Source organism: Jaculus jaculus, chromosome 1 (assembly GCF_020740685.1).
Source record: "Jaculus jaculus isolate mJacJac1 chromosome 1, mJacJac1.mat.Y.cur, whole genome shotgun sequence".
Classification (NCBI taxonomy): Eukaryota; Metazoa; Chordata; class Mammalia; order Rodentia; family Dipodidae; genus Jaculus; species Jaculus jaculus.
Genome location: NC_059102.1, coordinates 103,976,092 through 103,982,774, shown reverse-complemented (window position 1 = coordinate 103,982,774; position 6,683 = coordinate 103,976,092). Strand labels below are relative to the sequence as shown.

At 43.7% G+C, this 6,683-nt stretch overlaps 1 non-coding gene across 1 annotated transcript; it reads right to left on the bottom strand.

The window, feature by feature from the left end:
• Nucleotides 1–3,043: 3,043 nt before the first annotated feature.
• On the bottom strand, nucleotides 3,044–3,179 carry LOC123458381. The gene has a single exon (XR_006635640.1). It is a non-coding gene; the product is annotated as a small nucleolar RNA SNORA71 (small nucleolar RNA).
• Nucleotides 3,180–6,683: the final 3,504 nt, after the last annotated feature.

The following is a 6,683-nucleotide window of genomic DNA, read 5'->3' as shown; positions in this document are numbered from 1 at the left end:
AAGAGACTCAGTCACATCTCTTAATGCCATGTAGCCAAGGGGCTGCTTATTTTGGGACTTTATGATTTTATAATCCAGAATCTCAGTGGAGCCTGGCCTTCAACTCCCAGTTTGGAAGCATCGGATGGACTACAGGGGTGGTCTCAATATGTGTGTCTGAAGTGTGGGGAATCCCACATGTCTTGTGAGGCTGGGGCCGGGGGTGCACAAATTGAACTAGTCACCTCAGGTGGGTCCTGCTGCACCAGAGAACCTTTGGCAAGAGTTTGGAATTGTCTGAATTCACTGCCCCAACTTCTTCCAAAATCATTCCTGTTATCCCACTTGCCGTTTTCTTTGGCCATCCAATATATGAACGTCTTTGCTTTATCTAATAACAGAGAAGGCTAAAAAGACAAGATTGGCATCCTGGAGCACAAAGGCTTGACTGTTTAAATCCTCAAATAGCACTGCTTTCCCTTCCCTATTGTGTCCTTTCACACTAGACCACTCTGCCCCTCTGTGCAAGCCTGTCTGCATTCCAGCCTGTGCTACCTTTCTTTATCAGACCTACTTGTCCATCTTTTAAAAAATATATTATTTATTTGAGAGAGAGAGAAAGAGACAGACACACACACACACAGAGAATGGATGCGCCAGGGCCTCCAGCCATTGCAAACCAATTACAGATGCGTGCACCCTCTTGTGCATCTGTTTTACGTGGGTCCTGGAGAGTTGGACAGAATCCTTTGGCTTTGCAGGCAGATGTCTTAACTGCTAAGCCATCTCTCCAGTCCCCTACTTGTCTGTCTTAAAGAGTACTAGTTACTCCTCACTTGAAGCCAAAACTATATGAATGTAACGTTTCACTTGTATGTGCTCTGTGCCTCTGGACCACCATTTATGTGTCATGTTGGAAGTGAGATTCTCCTGAAGATACCCATCAAAGGCCTGGGAAGAAGCTCTGGAGAAAAGGGTTAGGTGGGGTTTATGTTTATCTTAAGTATGTTTATTTATTTAATTGTAAGCAGAAAGAAAGAAGATAGATAAAGAGAATGAATGTGTCAGTGCTCCAGCCTCTGCAGGCAAACTCCAGATGCATGTGCTACTGTACACCTGGCTGTGCATGGGTACTGGGGAATTGAACTCAGGTACTTAGTCTTTGAAGGCACACATCTTAGCCACTGAGCCATTTCTCTAGCCCTCTTCTTACCTATTTTTATTTTTATTTATTTATCAGAGAAAGAGAATGGGCATGCCAGGGCCTCTAGCCGCTGCAAACAAACTCCAGAGGCATTCACTACCATGTACATCTGGCTTACATGGGTTCTATTTTGTTTCATTTTTTGGCCTGCCTGCCTGCCTTCCTTCCTTCCTTCCTTCCTTCCTTCCTTCCTTCCTTCCTTCCTTCCTTCCTTCCTTCCTCCCTCCCTCCCTCCCTCCCTCCCTCCCTCCCTCCCTCCCTCCCTTCCTTCCTTCCTTCCTTCCTTCCTTCGAGTTAAGAGTCTCACTGTAGCTCAGGCTGACCTGGAATTTACTATGCAATCTCAGGGTGGCCTCGAACTCATGGTGATCCTCCTACCTCTGCCTCCCAAGTGCTGGGATTAAAGGTGTGCCCCACCTCCTGCTTTAAATTGATTTTGTTGTTGTTGTTGTTTTGTTTTGGCACCACCATGCTAGGTCTTTACTTTAACCCCCCCCCCCCCCCCAGGTAGAGCCTCACTCTAGCCCAGGCTGACCTGGCACTCACTGTTGTAGTACCAGGCTGGCCTGGTACTCACAATGATCCTTCTACTTCTGCCTCCCAAATACTGGGATTAAAGACCTGTGCCACCATGCCTGAAGAGAATGTTTTAGCAGGGAGGCAGTGGGAGTGTTGAGGTAGGATCTTACTCTAGCCCAGGCTGACCTGGCACTCACTATATAGTCTCAGGCTGGCCTCTAACTCATAGTGATCCTCCTACCACTGCCTCCAGAGTGCTGGGATTAAAGGTATGTGCCACTATTCCTGGCCTGATTTGTCTTTTGTTGTTGCTGCTGTTTATTTACTTATTTGGGAACTACAGACAGAGAGATAAAGAGTCAGATAGAGAGAGAATGGGCACACCAGGGCCTCCAGCCACTGCAAAGGGACTCCAGAAGTGTGCACCCCCTTGTGCTAACATGGGTCATGGGGAATTGAGCCTTGAACCGGGGTCCTTAGGCTTTACAGGCAAGCGTGCAACCGCTAAGCCATCTCTCCAGCCCCTGATTTGTCTTTTTAAAAAAGTTATTTGCAGGGCTGGAGAGATGGCTTAGTGGTTAAGCACTTGCCTGTGAAGCCTAAGGACCCCGGTTCGAGGCTCGGTTCCCCAGGTCCCACGTTAGCCAGATGCACAAGGGGGCGCACGCGTCTGGAGTTCGTTTGCAGAGGCTGGAAGCCCTGGCGCGCCCATTCTCTCTCTCTCCCTCTATCTGTCTTTCTCTCTGTGTCTGTTGCTCTCAAATAAATAAATAAATAATTAAAAAAAATTTATTTGCAGCCAGGCATGGGGGTACACACCTTTAATCCTAGCACCTGGGAGATAGTGAAGTAGGTAGAAGGATCACTCTGAGTTTGAGACCAACCTACAACTAATACCAGGTTATCCTGGGCTATATAGCAAGACCCTACCTTGAATAACCAAAAAAAATTTTTTTGAGTTGAGTTTAAGTATTTATTTGTTACTTATTTTTGGGTTTTTCATGGTAGGGTCTCACTCTAGCCTAGGCTGACCTGGAATTCACTATTTTCAGGCTGGCCTCGAATTCACAGCAATCCTCCACCTCTCTGTCTTCCAAATGCTGGGATTAAAGGTGTGAACCGCCATGCCCAACTCAGGAACAAGATTTTTTTTAAATTTAATTTATTTTTTTTGGTTTTGAGAAGTAGGGTCTCACTTTAGCTCAGGCTGATCTGGAATTCACAATGTAGTGTCAGAGTGGCCTTGAACTCATTGTGATTCTGCTACCTCTGCCTCTTGAGTGCTGAGATTAAAGGTGTGTGCCACCATGCCTAGCTTTTTAATTTTTTTTTGAGAAGTCATGTACTAAGCACCAGGGTCTGGCAAGGATAGGAGTGGACCTTCCAAACACAGGGAAAAAGCTTTCTGCATCCTCTTCCAGCAGTATCAATGATCAGGGCACAGTGATTAGGCCAGTGATCACTTTTGAATACAGGGGTTAATATTTTGTTTATTTGCAAGAGGAAAGAGAGAGAAAAGAGAGGTAGACAGAGTGGGTACACCAGGGCCTCACTCCTGCAGATCCACATCTTCCACATAGTCCCTTTTATGTTCATTTTATTTTTAAAAAAGGAGAGAGAGAGGCAATAGAGAATGAGCATGCTGGGGCCTACAGCCACTGGCAGATGAACTCCAGATGCAAGCACCCCCCCCCCCCCCCCCCCCCCCCCCCCCCCGTGCATTTGGCTTATGTGGTTCCTGGGAAATCAAAACTAGGTCCTTTGGCTTTGCAGGGAAGTTCCTTAACTGCTCAGCCATTTCTGCAGTCCTAAGTTTTTTCTTTTTGTTTTTGAGGTAGGGTTTTGTTGTGGCCCAGGCTGACCTGGAATTCACTATGTAGTTTCAGGGTGGCCTTAAACTCATGGTGATCCTCCTACCTCTGTCTCCCAAGTGCTGGGATTAAAGGCGTGCGCCACCACGACCAGCCCACATTCATGTTGTGTGTGTAAATGATGACCTGCACGAGAGTTACATTTAAAGCAGTATGGCAACTTACCAGTAGCAATTCCACTTAGGAAAATGTCTGTCCTTAGTTTAGGAATTTTTCATTTTAATTATGTCCAACTTTTTTTTGACAACTTCTATAATTGTAAACAATATCCCATGCAATTCTCTCCCTCCACTTTTCCCTTTGAAACTCCACTCTCCATCATATCCTCTCCCCTCTCAATCAGTTTCTCTTTTATTTTGTTTATTTGTTTTTTATTTTTATTTATTTATTTGAGAGCAACAGAGAGAGAGAGATTGAAAATAGGTGCGCCAGGGCCTCCAGCAACTGCAGACAAACTTCAGCCGTGTGCATCCCCTTGTGCATCTGGCTAACGTGGGTCCTAGGGAATTGAACCTTGGTCCTTTGGCTTTGCAGGCAAATGCCTTAACTGCTAAGTTATCCTTCCAGCGCCCCCTCTTTTTTTTTGAGGTAGGGTCTCACTCTGGTCCAAGCTGACCTGGAGTTAACTATGTTGTAGTCTTAGGGTGCCCTCGAACTCACGGTGATCCTCCTACCTCTGCCTCCCAAGTGCTGGGATTAAAGGCATGCACCACCATGCCCGGCTAAACTCTCTCTCTTTTGTTTTGATATCTTTTCTTCCTTTTATGATGGTCTTGTGTAGGTAGGTAGGCACTGTGAGGTCATGGATTTCCAGGCCATTTTGTGTCTGGAGGAGCATGTTGTAAGGAGTCCTACCCTTCCTTTGGCTCTTACATTCTTTTCGCCATCTCTTCTGCAATGGTATGTCCAACTTTTAAAAAAAATTTTTTTATTTTTCTTTATTTATTTGAAAGTGACAGAGAAAGAGGGAGGGGGAGAGAGAGAGAATGGGCACACCAGGGCCTCCAGCCACTGCAAATGAACTCCAGACACGTGTGCCCCCTTGTGCATCTGGCTAACATGGGTCCTGGGGAATCAAGCCTTGAACTGGGGTCCTTAGGCTTCACAGGCAAGTGCTTAACCGCTAAGCCATGTCTCCAGCCCTGTCCAACTTTTCTTAAAATTTTATTTATTTATTTTGTTTTAGAGAGAGAGAATTGCTGGAGCTTGCCGGCAAAATTGAACAGAACCCAATGGGACATGAGGATTAAAGAGAAAAACAAGAGACAAAGATAGAAGCAAGGACTCCAGTTTAGGACTGAAGCCTTTACACTTGTTTTTATATACATTCACTGTCATTAATTACATAAATTTTTAGTGTCCTTTACACAAATTTCCATCAAAACAACTTTTTTTCTCCTTTACAATCATGTGCCTGACCACTTCTCAGGTGGTGGTAGCGGTACATTGGCCACTTCTCAGTACAGAAGGTTAAATATAATGGAACAGACAAGTCTTATTCTGCAATAACTTCTTCCTCGTATGTACCCGGGGCAGTCAAGAATTTATTATAAGCAATAAAGTCACAATTCACAATGCCAGAAAAGCAAACTGCCACACTACTCAATCCTTCAAGCCTAATGAAACATACCTCAGAGTCAATGTAAACACAATGGCTCCCAACAGCTCTCCCTTTTTTATTTTAAAAGAAACCATACCTTTCCAGGCTATGGTACAGAAAGACTGTGCCTGTCTTAGGTGACTTCCTTCAAGGTATATGCCTTATCCATCATGGGAACATGAACACCAGCTTGTTCTTGTCCTGTCTTAGGTTGGCCCAACCCAAGGAAATCTTATCCATCTTTGACTACAAGCCTCATAAAGCTGTAGGAAGCCACTGACCAGCATGCAACTGAAGTCCATGCATATCTGCTCAAGCATGGATAATATATCTTAGAATGTATCTTATAATTGGTGGCAACAGGCAGATAATAAGTAGGACACAGATCCCTACAGCAACAATACTTCCTATCCATGAGGAAAATGTACTCCAGGTTTGCCAGCTGGGAATAGCAGATTTAAATATTGAAAGTATATCTTTGGCAGCCTTAGTAGCATCAGAATCAAGATGACTAGTTTGTAAGGTTATAATTTCAGAATGTAATTGAATGAGGTCCAGAGAAATATTAGCATTGTGCCAAATTCCTTTCAAATGCATCCTAACTACCCCAGGAGGCTTGACTATCATTATACTGTTTTGATATAACACAAATCCATTGATAATCTGCATGACATTCTAAATGTGTCTTAATCTTTAAACCCTGTATTTCTTTATGCAGATATGTAACCACATCAGTGGCATCATAGGGCATTAATTTTTTTGTTCTAACTTACTATCTGTATCTTCTTGGGTCCCTAAAGCAACAGAAATATTATTTGATAATTGATTGACCAAATGTGCTGTCTATACCTCCTGTGTTAGAGTGACTGCAGCAGTGGTAGCAGTAGCTAAGAGCGTAATAAAGGCTAAAATCCCTGCAATAATCAATCCTACCATCCTTTTTGGTCTACTTAAAGCATGTTTCATTTCCATAAGCACTTGCAACCCTCATTCAGCCTACCAAAGTTTTGTGACATTAACAGGGATCATGACAAATGATGGTTGTTTAAATATCATAACCCTACTATCAGATGAGGTTTTGGAAATACAATTGGTAATAATACAGTTATAACATGTCACATTATGCAGTCCTTTATTCCAAGAAACATTTAACTGTCCTGCTAATAATACATAAGGTGGAGTGACACAAGCCAATACTTGTCCTTTGGGGAGGGTTAAGTTACTATTTAGCAGAGAAAGCCACTATTTCTTGCATGCCTGCAGCAAGTTTCCATATATATGTTTGTTGATAATCTTCATCTGTCAGGAGCCATAGAGCAAAAAGCCTCTCCATTTTGCCTGGGCCTGCTCATAAGCTGACTCTTTACTCAGAAAGCTTTCTGTTAGATACTTCTGGAACTGGTCAACAGACTGCTTACAGAATCTTATCTTTTGCAAAAGTCCAGTTTATGGTCAGGGTGTGAAGCCTGTTGCAGTCAAGATGTTAAGCCAGTGAGGAAAGATTAGATGA